Source organism: Schistocerca nitens, chromosome 11 (assembly GCF_023898315.1).
Source record: "Schistocerca nitens isolate TAMUIC-IGC-003100 chromosome 11, iqSchNite1.1, whole genome shotgun sequence".
Taxonomy (NCBI): Eukaryota; Metazoa; Arthropoda; class Insecta; order Orthoptera; family Acrididae; genus Schistocerca; species Schistocerca nitens.
Window position 1 is genome coordinate 163,290,176 of NC_064624.1, and position 16,427 is coordinate 163,306,602.

The 16,427-nt window shown below is 45.6% G+C and overlaps 1 non-coding gene across 1 annotated transcript; it reads left to right on the forward strand.

Annotated features, from left to right (window-relative positions):
* The first annotated feature begins 13,366 nt into the window (after nt 1-13,366).
* On the forward strand, nt 13,367-13,441 carry Trnat-ugu (transfer RNA threonine (anticodon UGU)). The gene has a single exon. It is a non-coding gene; the product is annotated as a tRNA-Thr (tRNA).
* Nucleotides 13,442-16,427: the final 2,986 nt, after the last annotated feature.

Genomic DNA, 16,427 nt, shown 5'->3' on the forward strand with positions numbered 1-16,427 from the left:
TACGGTGTCCCACAGGGTTCGGTCTTAGGTCCTTTACTGTTCTTGATATACATTAATGACTTACCATTCCACACTGATGAAGACGCAAAGTTAGTTCTTTTTGCTGATGATACAAGTATAGTAATAACATCCAAAAATCAAGAACTAAATGATGTAATTGTAAATGTATGCAAGCCTCTTCATCTCCGAGTAACAACTGCAACCTACATCTCTCCGAATCTGCTTACTGTATTCATCTCTTGGTCTCTCTCTACGACTTTTACATCACACGCTGCCCTGCAGTACTAAATCGGTGATCCAATTACGCCTCAGAATGTGTCCTTCTAGTCAGGTTGTACCACAAATTTCACTTCACCCCAAATCTATTCAGTACCTCCTCATTAGTTACATGATCTACATATCTAATCTCCAGCATTCTTCTTTAGCACCACATTTCGAAAGCTTCCATTCTCTTCTTGTCTAAACTATTTATCGTCCATGTTTCACTTCCATACACGGCTACAGTCCATACAAATACTTTCAGAAAGGACATCCTGACTCTTAAATTTATTCTTGATGTTAACAAATTTCTTTTCGTCACAAAACGCTTTCCTTTCCATTGCCAGTCTACATTTTATATCCTCTCTTCTTCGACCATCATCAGTTATTTTACTTCACAAATAGCAAAACTCATCTACTACTTTAAGTGTTTCGCTTCCTAATCTAATTCCCTCAGCAACACCTGATTTAATTCGACTACACTCCATTATCCTCGTTTTGCTTTTGCTGATGTTCATCATAGATCCTCCTTTCAAGATCCTCTCCATTGCTTTCAACCGCTCTGCCAAGTCCTTTGCTGTCTCTGACAGAATTACAATGTCATCGGCAGACCCCAAAGTTTTTATTTCTTCTCCCTGGACGTTAATTTCTACTCCAAATATTTTCTTTTGTTTCTCTTACTGCTTGTCAATATATAGATCCTTGATAGCCTCCTACCCTGTCTCACGTCTTTCTCAACCACTGCTTCCCTTTCGTGCCCCTCAACTCTTATAATTTCCATCTCGTTTCTGTGCAAATTGTAAATAGTCTTCAGCTCCCTGTATTTTACCCTTACCACATTAGTACTAGACATGAGTATTACAAAGAACAACGAGGAAGGTGACGCAGCGGTTAGCAACTGGACTCGCATTCGGGAGGACGACGGTTCAAACCCACGCCCGGTCATTCTGACTTATGTTTTCAGCGATTTCCCTAAATCGTTTCAGACAAATACCGGAATAGTTCCTTTGAAAAGGGCACGGCCGACTTCCTTCCCCATCCATCCCTAATCCAATGGGATCGATAACCTCGATGCTTGATCCCTCCTGCAGATCAACCACCCAACCAACTAAAAGGAATCCGGTAAATTTCAGTTACAGGATAATATACTCAAATATAAAGGCTGTAAATTCAATTAAATACTTAAGGATTACAATTACGAATAACGTACTTTGGAACTTCACATAGATGATGCGGGAAAAGCAAACCAAAGACTGCGATTTATTGAACAGTTGCGAACTGCAACAGGTCTTCTAAAGAGATTGCGTACACCACACCTGTCCGTCTTCTTCTCGAGTACTGCTGTGCAGTGTGGGATCCGCACCAACAGCATTGACGGAGGGTATCGAAAAAGTTCAAAGAAGGGCAGCTCGTTTTGTATAATTGCGAAATAGTGGAGAGAGTGCCACGGATATGATAAACGAATTGGAGTGGCAATCATTAAAATAAAGGTGCTCTTTGTTGCGACAGGACCTCATCACGAAATGTCAGTTCACCAAGTGCCTCCTCAGAGAGTAAAAAGTACTTTGTTGGTGCCCATCTATGTCGGGAGAAATGATTATCAAAATAAAATAAGAGAAATCAGAGCTCACGTGGATATATATATATATTTTTTTTTTTTTCGCACACTCTCTGGGACGGTGGAGAGGTACCTCCAAGGTAGTTCAATAAACCCTCTGGCAGGCACTTAATTGTGAATTGCAGAGTAATCGTATAGTAGAGTAGGTGAGTTTGGTGTGAAGCCAGTTTTCATTCACACAATGAAAGTCAATGGGTGTAATTTCATTTGAAATAAAAATAATCAAGATTTATAATACTTTGAAGTACCAATGAGCGTAGATGCTCTCCCCTTTTTTATCCACTTTGGAGGGGGTCCTCTCGTTTGAGACTTTATAATAGTATTATATAGTCTGCAAGATGAGTTTATACGAAAGGAGGCACTTCATCACGATCCACAACGGATACAATCGAGCTTATTATGACACTGGTAAGGAAACTCATTTCATTTGCTGTAACAGTTACTTGGTTCATTTTCTTACAAGTCTGTATTAGGATGTTGATAAATAGAAAGTGTGAAGGTTAATCAGTAAGACTGCACCGCGTTAGTGCACGGTGCAGTATTTCAAATCAGCCTTTGAAACCCGTGTCATACGTTTGACCGACAAGTCGGCAGAAGAATATCGAAACCCGCCATCCGCGTCGAATAATTCTCGATACTCATTTTCTCGCTGGGCCATATTTCCTAGAGTCGGCGCTATTAGTCTGAGAATAGCCGCCATATTAGATTACCAGGGAGCAGGCTGCGCCGACATTTTGCATTCATCCATTTCTCATCTCCCCCCCCCCCATACCACACTCATCCCCCCCCTACAAGTATCAGCAGATTAAACCCTCCCCCTCCCCCACCACCACTACCATCCCCCCTCCCTCCCTCCCTCCCACCACCAATCGTCTCTCACTCAACCCTCTTATCGATTCTGAGAAGAATAATGGCTCTCAGATATTGAGGGCAGCTTGTTCACTGAGCTATCGAGATGCAAAATAGGACGGAAGGAAATTGAGGCGCGGAAGAAGATAGGCACGCGTAGGGCCTACTTCAAGGGAAAGGAGACACCGTGACTTCGTTAAAGCCAACTTCAAGCCTTTTTTCCAGTATCGAAATGCAGGAGAGAGATCTGAACGTCTTACGGCAACAGGTAGCTACCGTAAGCGTCACCGAATCAGACAAAAATGGAGTTTTTCCTATAAACTGCTTTCGTTAAAAGAATGTTTCACTGCTAGTCACGTTTCTCATGTCAATACGCACGTCATGGGTGTGAAGAACAGTCCAGCGAGCTGGGTGCGACACAGACGGTGCTTGTAAAACGCCCGCTATTTACTACAGGCACGTCACGTTGACAGTTACAAAAGCGAATCAGCTCTTTGAAAAGTTCCTGCTGCGATGTACTTACCTCTCACAGGTGAAGTAGTCCGGTACTCCCTGGAGAACCAACTGTGTAGGTTGTAGTTACCTTCGAGAAAACCGGCTCTTACCTGAAAACACGAAAATGTTCTATGTACAAACATTACAAGTGAGGAGGAAATATAGTTTACGGCGCTTACGATAATTTTTTCAAAGAAAATTCCGCACTGGCTATATGAATGATTTCTATTGAATCTGCGATCGGTTTCGCACCACTTATCGGTGTACCTTCAGGCAATCTGTACAAAAAATAATATAATTAGGGCTATACAGGGTGTTTCAAAAATGACCGGTATATTTGAAACGGCAATAAAAACTAAACGAGCAGCGATAGAAATACACCGTTTGTTCCAATATGCTTGGGACAACAGTACATTTTCAGGCGGACAAACTTTCGAAATTACAGTAGTTACAATTTTCAACAACAGATGGCGCTGCGGTCTGGGAAACTCTATAGTACGATATTTTCCACATATCCACCATGCGTAGCAATAATATGGCGTAGTCACTGAATGAAATTACCCGAAACCTTTGACAACGTGTCTGGCGGAATGGCTTCACATGCACATGAGATGTACTGCTTCAGCTGTTCAATTGTTTCTGCATTCTGGCGGTACACCTGGTCTTTCAAGTGTCCCCACAGAAAGAAGTCACAGGGGTTCATGTCTGGCGAATAGGGAGGCCAATCCACGCCGCCTCCTGTATGTTTCAGATAGCCCAAAGCAATCACACGATCATCGAAATATTCATTCAGGAAATTAAAGACGTCGGCCGTGCGATGTGGCCGGGCACCGTCTTGCATAAACCACGAGGTGTTCGCAGTGTCGTCTAAGGCAGTTTGTACCGCCACAAATTCACGAAGAATGTCCAGATAGCGTGATGCAGTAATCGTTTCGGATCTGAAAAATGGGCCAATGATTCCTTTGGAAGAGATGGCGGCCCAGACCAGCACTTTTTGAGGATGCAGGGACGATGGGACTGCAACGTGGGGCTTTTCGGTTCCCCATATGCGCCAGTTCTGTTTATTGACGAAGCCGTCCAGGTAAAAATAAGCTTCGCCAGTAAACCAAATGCTGCCCACATGCATAGCGCCGTCATCAATCCTGTGCACTATATCGTTAGCGAATGTCTCTCGTGCAGCAATGGTAGCGGCGCTGAGGGGTTGCCGCGTTTGAATTTTGTATGGATAGAGGTGTAAACTCTGGCGCATGAGACGATACGTGGACGTTGGCGTCATTTGGACCGCAGCTGCAACACGGCGAACGGAAACCCGAGGCCGCTGTCGGATCACCCGCTGCACTAGCTGCGCGTTGCCCTCTGTGGTTGCCGTACGCGGTCGCCCTACCTTTCCAGCACGTTCATCCGTCACGTTCACAGTCCGTTGAAATTTTTCAAACAGATCCTTTATTGTATCGCTTTTCGGTCCTTTGGTTACATTAAACCTCCATTGAAAACGTCGTCTTGTTGCAACAACACTGTGTTCTAGGCGGTGGAATTCCAACACCAGAAAAATCCTCTGTTCTAAGGAATAAACCATGTTGTCCACAGCACACTTGCATGTTGTGAACAGCACACGCTTACAGCAGAAAGACGACGTACAGAATGGCGCACCCACAGACTGCGTTGTCTTCTATATCTTTCACATCACTTGCAGCGCCATCTTGTTGAAAATTGTAACTACTGCAATTTCGAAAGTTTGTCCGCCTGAAAATGTACTGTTCTCCCAAGCATATTGCAACAAACGGTGTATTTCTATCGCTGCTCGTTTAGTTTTTATTGCCGTTTCAAATATACCGGTCATTTTTGAAACACCCTGTATAAACTACTCGATCCCCCAATTCTGAGGCGTAAAACTTTTAAATAGCCAGTTTTTTTAATGAAACAAGAAAGTACGCTGTTTATAACATTGTACCGTTGAACATAGCCCCATAACCACTCCCCACCATCCACGTCCAATATACCGTCATCTGGTGAAAGCGGTAGTTAAATTCTTTTTTTTAATTTTTTAAATGATGGGAGCGGCAATGACCTAGAAAATAAAAATAAAATACGATGCTGAAAAAAACTCAACTAAACACGAACGACGAAGAGACGAACATCAACATGAACAATCAGGGCCATGTAAACACATCAGAACATACCGTGCAAGCTGAGAGGAGGCGCGCGGCAGCGGACACGGCCTGACTGACTGGCCGAAACCCGGGGAGCGCTCACACAGTGGCGAGAGAATCGCCAGAGGCTGGGTGACGTGTACAAGGTGTGGAGAGTGGCTGGGGGGTCCTGAACATTTGATAAACAATTCTATTTTTTTTATAAAAGAGTCTAACACCATATTAGGTGTCCAGTATAAAAATGGGCAGTTACTTAAAACTAGAGATGGGCAAACTGAAAAACGCAACTGTTTCGAAACAAATGAAACAGTAGAAAGTAATGTTTCGATACGCTGTTTCGAAACAGTGAAACAGCTTGTGTTTTGTAATCTAATAAACTTACACATTTTATCATCTTGAATGTCTACTGTATAAGTATGTCCATATAAACACAAATGAGGAGCGAGAGCGCTAATCATATCGGAGCAAGTATGAAACTTGGGCGTCTAGGCAGTTTTGTGCTCCCTGCAGCAAATGCCCGGCTTTCGTGTCGTGTGACTTTCATACTTTTCAATTGGCTGAGGACAGGCATAGCTGAAGACAGAAGAACCACCACGAACGGAACTGGAGGTGGGAGCAAACTGCAGACACAACGGATATGCTACAGGGATTCCCACATTCCCTTAGTATGGGTAATATACCCATCCTTCTAATTTCCATGCACACAAAGGGAATCATTGTGGATAATATGCATAGTGACTATAGACACACTAATAACGCCAAATAATTCGAATAAATACAAAATATAACAGAAAAAAATTTGTCTTTCAAGGTGTTTCGAACCGTTACTATAAATTCACCATGCTTCCTAGTCCTTCCCGTTCACCATTACACTATCAATGATATGTCAAACAGATGCTTGCAATTATAACTACATCAAATTTATGTATATGTCTAATAACTGTCACTCTACGCCTTTTTTATTCAAAATGTTGCAGGCTTACTTGCGTTTCTTAATACGATTACAGTACATGAACAGAGAAGAATATGTTATAAAAATTGTAATTTAACTGAATGATTTTCACATATTTATTATTTTGAATGTGAATAGTATGCGTTGTTTTATTGTTTGGTTGGTGTTTATAAAGCAGATGTTACGCCATATCGGAATAGGACAGTCAGCTAGAAACGGAGCTTTATTTTCGGAGAGCTTAAGCTTCATGCTATTGCTTGTCAAAAAGATTTCGACACTCTTGAAAGTGTTTCATGAAGTGGTATGTTGTCTTTCAGTACCTGTGCCGAGCCCGAAACTCGTCCGACACAGAGCGGAATGAAACATCACTGTTTCGATACAATTACTCCGTTCCAAGCACAGGTGGACTGAAACAGCCTTATTTTTAAACAACGATACAGTTTCTGTGTCCGGCTCGAGATCGAATCTGGTCCGGTTATCCGAGACAGGGGCGGAATGATACACCACTGTTTCGAAACAGTGAACCACAGCCGTTCCGAAACACTGAAACAGTTCCACGTATCGATACACTCTATCGAAACATAGAAACAGTGGCCAAGCCAACTTAAAACCAATTTGTTGTTGTTGTGGTCTTCAATACAGAGACTGGTTTGATGCAGCTCTCTACGCTACTCTATCCTGTGCAAGCTCCCTCATCTCCCAGTACCTACTGCAGCCTATATCCTTCTGAATCTGTTTAGTGTATTCATCTCTTGGTTTCCCTCTACGATTTTTACCCTCCACGCTGCCCTCCAATAGTAAACTGGTGATCCCTTGATGCCTCATAATATGCCCTACCAACTGATCCCTTCTTCTAGTCACGCTGTGCCACAAATTTCTCATCTCTCCAATTCTATTCAACACCTCCTCATTAGTTATGTGATCTGCCCATCTAATCTTCAGCATTCTTCTGTAGCACCACATTTCGAAAGCTTCTATTCTCTTCTTGTCCAAACTAGTTATCGTCCATGTTTCACTTCCATACATGGCTACACTCCATACAAATACTTTCAGAAACGACTTCCTGACACTTAAATCTATACTCGATGTTAACAAATTTCTCTTCTTCAGAAACGCTCTCCTTGCCATTGCCACTCTACATTTTATATCCTCTCTACTTCGACCATCATCAGTTATTTTGTTCCCCAAATAGCAAAACTCCTTTACTTCTTTAGGTGTCTCATTTCCTAATCTAATTCCCGCAGCATCACCCAATTTAATTCGACTACATTCCATTATTCTCGTTTTGTTATTGTTGACGTTCATCTTATATCCTCCCTTCAAGACACTGTCCATTCCGTTCAACTGCTCTTCCAAGTCCTCACAGTTTTTATTTCTTCTCCATGTATTTTAATACCTACTCCGAACTTTTCTTTCATTTCCTTTACTGCTTGCTCAATATACAGATTTCATAACATCGGGGAGAGGCTACAACCGTGTCTCACTCCCTTCCCAACCACTGCTTCCCTTTCATGCCCCTCGACTTTTATAACTGCCATCTGGTTTCTGTGCAAATTGTAAATAGCCTTTCGCTCCCTGTATTTTACCCCTGCCACCTTCAGAATTTGAAAGAGAGTATTCCAGTCAACATTGTCAAAAGCTTTCTCTAAGTCTACAAATTCTAGAAATGTAGGTTTGCCTTTCCTTAATCTAGCTTTTAAGATAAGTCGTAGGGTCAGTATTGCCTCACGAGTTCCAACATTTCTACGGAATCCAAACTGATCTTCCCCGAGGTCGGCATCTACCAGTTTTTCCATTCGTCTGTAAAGAACTCGTGTAAGTATTTTGCAGCCGTGGCTTATTAAACTGATAGTTCGTTAATTTTCACATCTGTCCACACCTGCTTTCTTTGGGATTGGAATTATTATATTGTTCTTGAGGGTATTTCGCGTGTCTCATACAACTTGCTCACTAGATGTTAGAGTTTTGTTAGCCCTGGTTCTCCTAAGGCTGTCAGTAGTTCAAATGGAATGTTGTATACTCCCGGGGCCTTGTTTCGGCTTAGGTCTTTCAGTGCTCTGTCAGACCATAAGAATAATAAATGTGGTGGTTCTGAATGCGTAAGGCCCGGAGTACGAATAAAAATACACTCCTGGAAATTGAAATAAGAACACCGTGAATTCATTGTCCCAGGAAGGGGAAACTTTATTGACACATTCCTGGGGTCAGATACATCACATGATCACACTGGCAGAACCACAGGCACATAGACACAGGCAACAGAGCATGCACAATGTCGGCACTAGTACACTGTATATCCACCTTTCGCAGCAATGCAGGCTGCTATTCTCCCATGGAGACGATCGTAGAGATACTGGATGTAGTCCTGTGGAACGGCTTGCCATGCCATTTCCACCTGGCGTCTCAGTTGGACCAGCGTTCGTGCTGGACGTGCAGACCGCGTGAGACGACGCTTCATCCAGTCCCAAACATGCTCAATGGGGGACAGATCCGGAGATCTTGCTGGCCAGGGTAGTTGACTTACACCTTCTAGAGCACGTTGGGTGGCACGGGATACATGCGGACGTGCATTGTCCTGTTGGAACAGCAAGTTCCCTTGCCGGTCTAGGAATGGTAGAACGATGGGTTCGATGACGGTTTGGATGTACCGTGCACTATTCAATGTCCCCTCGACGATCACCAGTGGTGTACGGCCAGTGTAGGAGATCGCTCCCCACACCATGATGGTGTTGGCCCTGTGTGCCACGGTCGTATGCAGTCCTGATTGTGGCGCTCACCTGCACGGCTCCAAACGCGCATACGACCATCATTGGCACCAAGGCAGAAGCGACTCTCATCGCTGAAGACGACACGTCTCCATTCGTCCCTCCATTCACGCCTGTCGCGACACCACTGGAGGCGGGCTGCACGATGTTGGGGCGTGAGCGGAAGACGGCCTAACGGTGTGCGGGACCGTAGCCCAGCTTCATGGAGACGGTTGCGAATGGTCCTCGCCGATACCCCAGGTGCAACAGTGTCCCTAATTTGCTGGGAAGTGGCGGTGCGGTCCCCTACGGCACTGCGTAGGATCCTACGGTCTTGGCGTGCATCCGTGCGTCGCTGCGGTCCGGTCCCAGGTCGACGGGCACGTGCACCTTCCGCCGACCACTGGCGACAACATCGATGTACTGTGGAGACCTCACGCCCCACGTGTTGAGCAATTCGGCGGTACGTCCACCCGGCCTCCCGCATACCCACTATACGCCGTCGCTCAAAGTCCGTCAACTGCACATACGGTTCACGTCCACGCTGTCGCGGCATGCTACCAGTGTTAAAGACTGCGATGGAGCTCCGGATGCCACGGCAAACTGGCTGACACTGACGGCGGCGGTGCACAAATGCTGCGCAGCTAGCGCCATTCGACGGCCAACACCGCGGTTCCTGGTGTGTCCGCTGTGCCGTGCGTGTGATCATTGCTTGTACAGCCCTCTCGCAGTGTCCGGAGCAAGTATGGTGGGTCTGACACACCGGTGTCAATGTGTTCTTTTTTCCATTTCCAGGAGTGTACCTACATCAAATTTATGTATATGTCTAATAACTGTCACTCAACGCCTTTTTTTTTATTCAAAATGTTGTAGGCTTACTTGCGTTTCTTAATATGATTACTGTACATGAACAGAGAAGCGTATGCTATAAAAAAGTGTAATTTAACTGAATGATTTTCACATATTTATTATTTTGAATGTGAATACTATGCGTTGTTTTATTGTTTGGTTGGTGTTTATCGTCCATGTTTCCCTTCCATACATGGCTACACTCCATACAAATACTTTCAGAAACGACTTCCTGACACTTAAATCTATACTCGATGATAACAAATTTCTCTTCTTCTGAAACGCTTTCCTTGCCATTGCCAGTCTACATTTTATATCCTCTCTACTTCGACCATCATCAGTTATTTTGCTCCCCAAATAGCAAAACTCCTTTACTTCTTTAAGTGTCTCATTTCCTAATCTAATTCCCGCAGCATCACCCAATTTAATTCGACTACATTCCATTATTCTCGTTTTGTTATTGTTGACGTTCATCTTATATCCTCCTTTCAAGACACTGTCCATTCCGTTCAACTGCTCTTCCAAGTCCTTTGCTGTCTCATGCTGTCTCACAGAATTACAATGTCATCGGCGAACCTCACAGTTTTTATTTCTTCTCCATGTATTTTAATACCTACTCCGAACTTTTCTTTCATTTCCTTTACTGCTTGCTCAATATACAGATTGCATAGCATCGAGGAGAGGCTACAACCGTGTCTCACTCCCTTCCCAACCACTGCTTCCCTTTCATGCCCCTCGACTCTTATAACTGCCATCTGGTTTCTGTGCGAATTGTAAATAGCCTTTCGCCCCCTGTATTTTACCCCTGCCACCTTCAGAATTTGAAAGAGAGTATTCCAGTCAACATTGTCAAAAGCTTTCTCTAAGTCTACAAATGCTAGAAATGTAGGTCTGCCTTTCCTTAATCTAGCTTTTAAGATAAGTCGTAGGGTCAGTATTGCCTCACGAGTTCCAACATTTCTACGGAATCCAAACTGATCTTCCCCGAGGTCGGCTTCTACCAGTTTTTCCATTCGTCTGTAAAGAATTCGTGTAAGTATTTTGGAGCCGTGGCTTATTAAACTGATAGTTCGTTAATTTTCACATCTGTCCACACCTGCTTTCTTTGGGATTGGAATTATTATATTCTTCTTGAGGGTATTTCGCCTGTGTCATACAACTTGCTCACTAGATGTTAGAGTTTTGTTAGCCCTGGTTCTCCTAAGGCTGTCAGTAGTTCAAATGGAATGTTGTATACTCCCGGGGCCTTGTTTCGGCTTAGGTCTTTCAGTGCTCTGTCAGACCATAAGAATAATAAATGTGGTGGTTCTGAATGCGTAAGGCCCGGAGTACGCATAAAAATATATTGGACAGATCCTACTAACACTCGACTCGCATTCGGCAGGACGACTGTTCAAACGCGCGTCCTGCCACCCTGATTTAGGTTTTCCTTGATTTCCCTAAAACGCTTCAGCAAATGGGATGGTTCGCTTGAAAAGGGCACGGCCGACTTGCTTCCCCATCCTTCCCTAATGTTGGGACCGATGACATCGCTGTTTGGTGTCCTCTCGCAAACCAGCTAACTAACTAATGCCATCTTCCAAGCAGAACACGATGGTGCTGACATGTGGTTGACAGTTTGCTGGATTATATCGTGAATGAGACACAGGACGGGCAAACAGAGGTTTGTTCCTTTGCTTTTGGACACCAGTATATTAATTATTTGGTCACTATATATGACGGTAGTGTCTGTTCCCGAAAGAACAGTTACCGTTGATGACCACGCAGATTTGCTAGAAATAAAATGATAATTAAATGGACACCCTAGCTGCAAACAGGCGTTGACGTACTTCATTTGGGACATGTTGAAAATGTGTGCCCCGACCGGGACTCGAACCCGGGATCTCCTGCTTGGTATATTAATCTGCCACGAATAATATGATGGGCAAACATCTACACTCCTGGAAATGGAAAAAAGAACACATTGACACCGGTGTGTCAGACCCACCATACTTGCTCCGGACACTGCGAGAGGGCTGTACAAGCAATGATCACACGCACGGCACAGCGGACACACCAGGAACCGCGGTGTTGGCCGTCGAATGGCGCTAGCTGCGCAGCATTTGTGCACCGCCGCCGTCAGTGTCAGCCAGTTTGCCGTGGCATACGGAGCTCCATCGCAGTCTTTAACACTGGTAGCATGCCGCGACAGCGTGGACGTGAACCGTATGTGCAGTTGACGGACTTTGAGCGAGGGCGTATAGTGGGCATGCGGGAGGCCGGGTGGACGTACCGCCGAATTGCTCAACACGTGGGGCGTGAGGTCTCCACAGTACATCGATGTTGTCGCCAGTGGTCGGCGGAAGGTGCACGTGCCCGTCGACCTGGGACCGGACCGCAGCGACGCACGGATGCACGCCAAGACCGTAGGATCCTACGCAGTGCCGTAGGGGACCGCACCGCCACTTCCCAGCAAATTAGGGACACTGTTGCTCCTGGGGTATCGGCGAGGACCATTCGCAACCGTCTCCATGAAGCTGGGCTACGGTCCCGCACACCGTTAGGCCGTCTTCCGCTCACGCCCCAACATCGTGCAGCCCGCCTCCAGTGGTGTCGCGACAGGCGTGAATGGAGGGACGAATGGAGACGTGTCGTCTTCAGCGATGAGAGTCGCTTCTGCCTTGGTGCCAATGATGGTCGTATGCGTGTTTGGCGCCGTGCAGGTGAGCGCCACAATCAGGACTGCATACGACCGAGGCACACAGGGCCAACACCCGGCATCATGGTGTGGGGAGCGATCTCCTACACTGGCCGTACACCACTGGTGATCGTCGAGGGGACACTGAATAGTGCACGGTACATCCAAACCGTCATCGAACCCATCGTTCTACCATTCCTAGACCGGCAAGGGAACTTGCTGTTCCAACAGGACAATGCACGTCCGCATGTATCCCGTGCCACCCAACGTGCTCTAGAAGGTGTAAGTCAACTACCCTGGCCAGCAAGATCTCCGGATCTGTCCCCCATTGAGCATGTTTGGGACTGGATGAAGCGTCGTCTCACGCGGTCTGCACGTCCAGCACGAACGCTGGTCCAACTGAGGCGCCAGGTGGAAATGGCATGGCAAGCCGTTCCACAGGACTACATCCAGCATCTCTACGATCGTCTCCATGGGAGAATAGCAGCCTGCATTGCTGCGAAAGGTGGATATACAGTGTACTAGTGCCGACATTGTGCATGCTCTGTTGCCTGTGTCTATGTGCCTGTGGTTCTGTCAGTGTGATCATGTGATGTATCTGACCCCAGGAATGTGTCAATAAAGTTTCCCCTTCCTGGGACAATGAATTCACGGTGTTCTTATTTCAATTTCCAGGAGTGTATTAGGTATATGTAGTGGTGTGGACATGTTGGGAATGTGGGTCTCACGGGAGGCATGAAAGGGATAAGTCCCTGCAGGCGCAATATCCTCTGTGCCCTCGGTGGCTCAGATGGATAGAGCGTCTGCCATGTAAGCAGGAGATCCCGGGTTCGAGTCCCGGTCGGGGCAACATTTTCAACATGTCCCCAATGAAGTACATCAACGCCCGTTTGCAGCTAGGGTGCCCATTTAATTATCATTTCATTTATTGGGTCACTCCCTTAAAAATTATTTCAGTAAATTTTTTACGTCTATCACATGAGCAGACGTACGCTGACAGGGAATGCGCGGCCAGTGTAACACCTGCTGACGCCCGGATGGAGAGGAACTTTGGTCAGCTGTACGGAAACGCGGCTAACGCGGCTAACGTCCGGCGCACGCTATTGGCTGCCAGCGACGACCGACTACGAAGCAGAAGAAGGCGGCCGTAATGGAATGAACGGTTGGCTGGCCCTTTGATCAGAAAAGGGCTGCACGCTGCGCCGCATCTGGTGTGTGCGAGCAGAGGAGTGAATGACCGAGTTATCTCCAGGTAGGAGAGGCTGCACGGCGCCGAGCTGTAACCGAGTTACGGCAAACGCGATTATACAGAAACGAAGAAAAATAAAACATAAAAAAATACTCGGCCGCCCTGTGTTCAAAACGGAGGGCGACGTCCGACGCCCACGCTCCACTACGTCTCCATATTTTCAGAACGGCGTGGACAGTCGACGAAAATACCGGGTCATCAAAAAGTCAGTATAAATTTGAAAACTGAATAAATCACGGAATAATGTAGATAGAGAGGTACAAATTGACACACATGCTTGGAATGACATGGGGTTTTCTTAGAACCAAAAAATACAAAAGTGAAAAAAATGTCCGACACATGGCGCTTCATCTGATCATAATAGCAATAATTAGCATAACAAAGTACGACAAAGCAAAGATTATGTTCCTAACAGGAAATGCTCAATATGTCCACCATCATTCCTCAACAATAGATGTAGTCGAGGAATAATGTGAACAACACTGTAAAGCATGTCCGGAGTTACGGTGAGGCATTGGCGTCGGATGTTGTCTTTCGGCATCCGTAGAGATGTCGGTCGATCACGATACACTTGCGACTTCAGGTAACCCCAAAGCCAATAATCGCACGGACTGAGGTCTGGGGACCTGGGAGGCCAAGCATGACGAAAGTGGCGGCTGAGCACACGATCATCACCAAACGACGCGAGGAAGAGATCTTTCACGCGTCATTTTGTGAACTTTGTTCTTTTTTTTTTTTTTGTTCTAATAAACCCCATGTCATTCCAAGCATGTGTGTCAATTTTTATCTCTCTACTTACACTATTTCGTGGTTTCTTAAGTTTTCAGATTTATACTTTTTGATCATCCGGTATATACGAGGCTATGGTGCACCGCAAATATCCTATTCTAAATTACGCAAGCAAAAATAATTTCTATATCCGCGGTGATTCGACAGCCGCTTCTAAGTGTTTTATGCAACCCGCAAAAGCTCCATATACCACATCCAATTTTTCATATTCTCTCGCTCACCATGCACAGATTATTAGTCCTAAAGGAAAAAATGAACCGAACCTTCTTGTAGGAAATTAAATATACGAGGGTGAGTCAAATGAAAATCTTAAATTTGCAATAACAAATCGAAATTTCGCGCCGTTATTCTGTAAGTTGGTAAGCGTGCAACAAACAGCGTGCAGAACGGGCTGTAGGTGGCAGCATAGTGCAGATGTACACATACCGTCGCAGTATCAGTATAAAGATGGCCGCCCCACTTGCGACTTTCACCAGGGAAGAACAGCGTTCTGTTATTCGGTTTTTGCGTAGTGAAGGTGTGAAACCTATTGAAATTCATCGACGAATGAACGTTCAGTACGGTGATGCATGTTTGTCACAGCAGCAAGTCTACGAATGGACTAGGAAGTTCGAAAATGGTGTGACCTCGTCCAGGTCAGGCACAACGAGTTGTGACTCCACAGAACATTGGAGCAGTTGAAGCCATAGTGAAGGAAAACTGCCGAGTGACACTGAATGACACAGCAGCATGTTAACAGATTAATCATGGGTCAGCACACCGCATTGTGCATGGTGTGCTCCAGTTGCACAAAGTGTATGCAAGATGGATGCCACACCAGCTGACTCCTGAAATGAGAGAACGACGTGTTGATGCTTGTGAAGAACGAGAAGGTGAGGACTTCCTTGCAAGAATAGTTACTGGGGACGAAACCTGGGTTCACTTCCAGCAACCGGAAACGAAGAGAGCGAGCAAGGAATGGGGCCGCCGGCCGGTGTGGCCGAGCGGTTCTAGACGCTTCAGTCTGGAACCGCGCGACCGCTACAGTCGCAGGTTCGAATCCTGCCTCGGGCATGGATGTGTGTGACGTCCTTAGGTTAGTTAGGTTTAAGTAGTAAGTTCTAGGAGACTGATGACCTGAGATGTTTAGTGCTCAGAGCCATTTGAACCAAGGAATGGCGCCATTCCTCATCACCAAAACCAAAGAAGTTTCGAACAGAACCATCAGCAGGGAAGGTTATGCTGACTCTCTTTTGGGACGAAAAAGGCGTCATTTTGGAGCATTACATGTCTAGAGGGACCACTGTCACCAGTGCATCATACACAGATCTGGGCGTGTTTTTTCGATGCTTTCAGGCGTTTTCACCCTTTTCGGACGACCGACATTGCCTACACTGTCATCACGAACACTACCCGTTCTGTCAAACTTTCGAATCAAATTCTTGAGTATTAGCACACTTGCACCCGTTGTCTTAAGCTTGAAGTCCGTCGCAACATTTTCTTTGAGCCGCAGTTGGGCTGTTATTGCTCGCATAGAAGGCCTTCAGAATCGCTATACGCTCATACATTTTCACGTGCAAATGGTCGACAACAACAAGGTGCGTACGGATGCGTATGCTACACTACTGGCCATTAAAATTGCTACACCACGAAGATGACGTGCTACAGACGCGAGATTTAACCGACAGGTAGAGGATGCTGTGACATGCAAATGATTAGCTTTTCAGAGCATTCACACAAGGTTAGCTCCGGTGGCGACTCCTACAACGTGCTGAAATAAGGAAAGTTTTGCAACGGCCTCGTATCACAAGCAGTCGA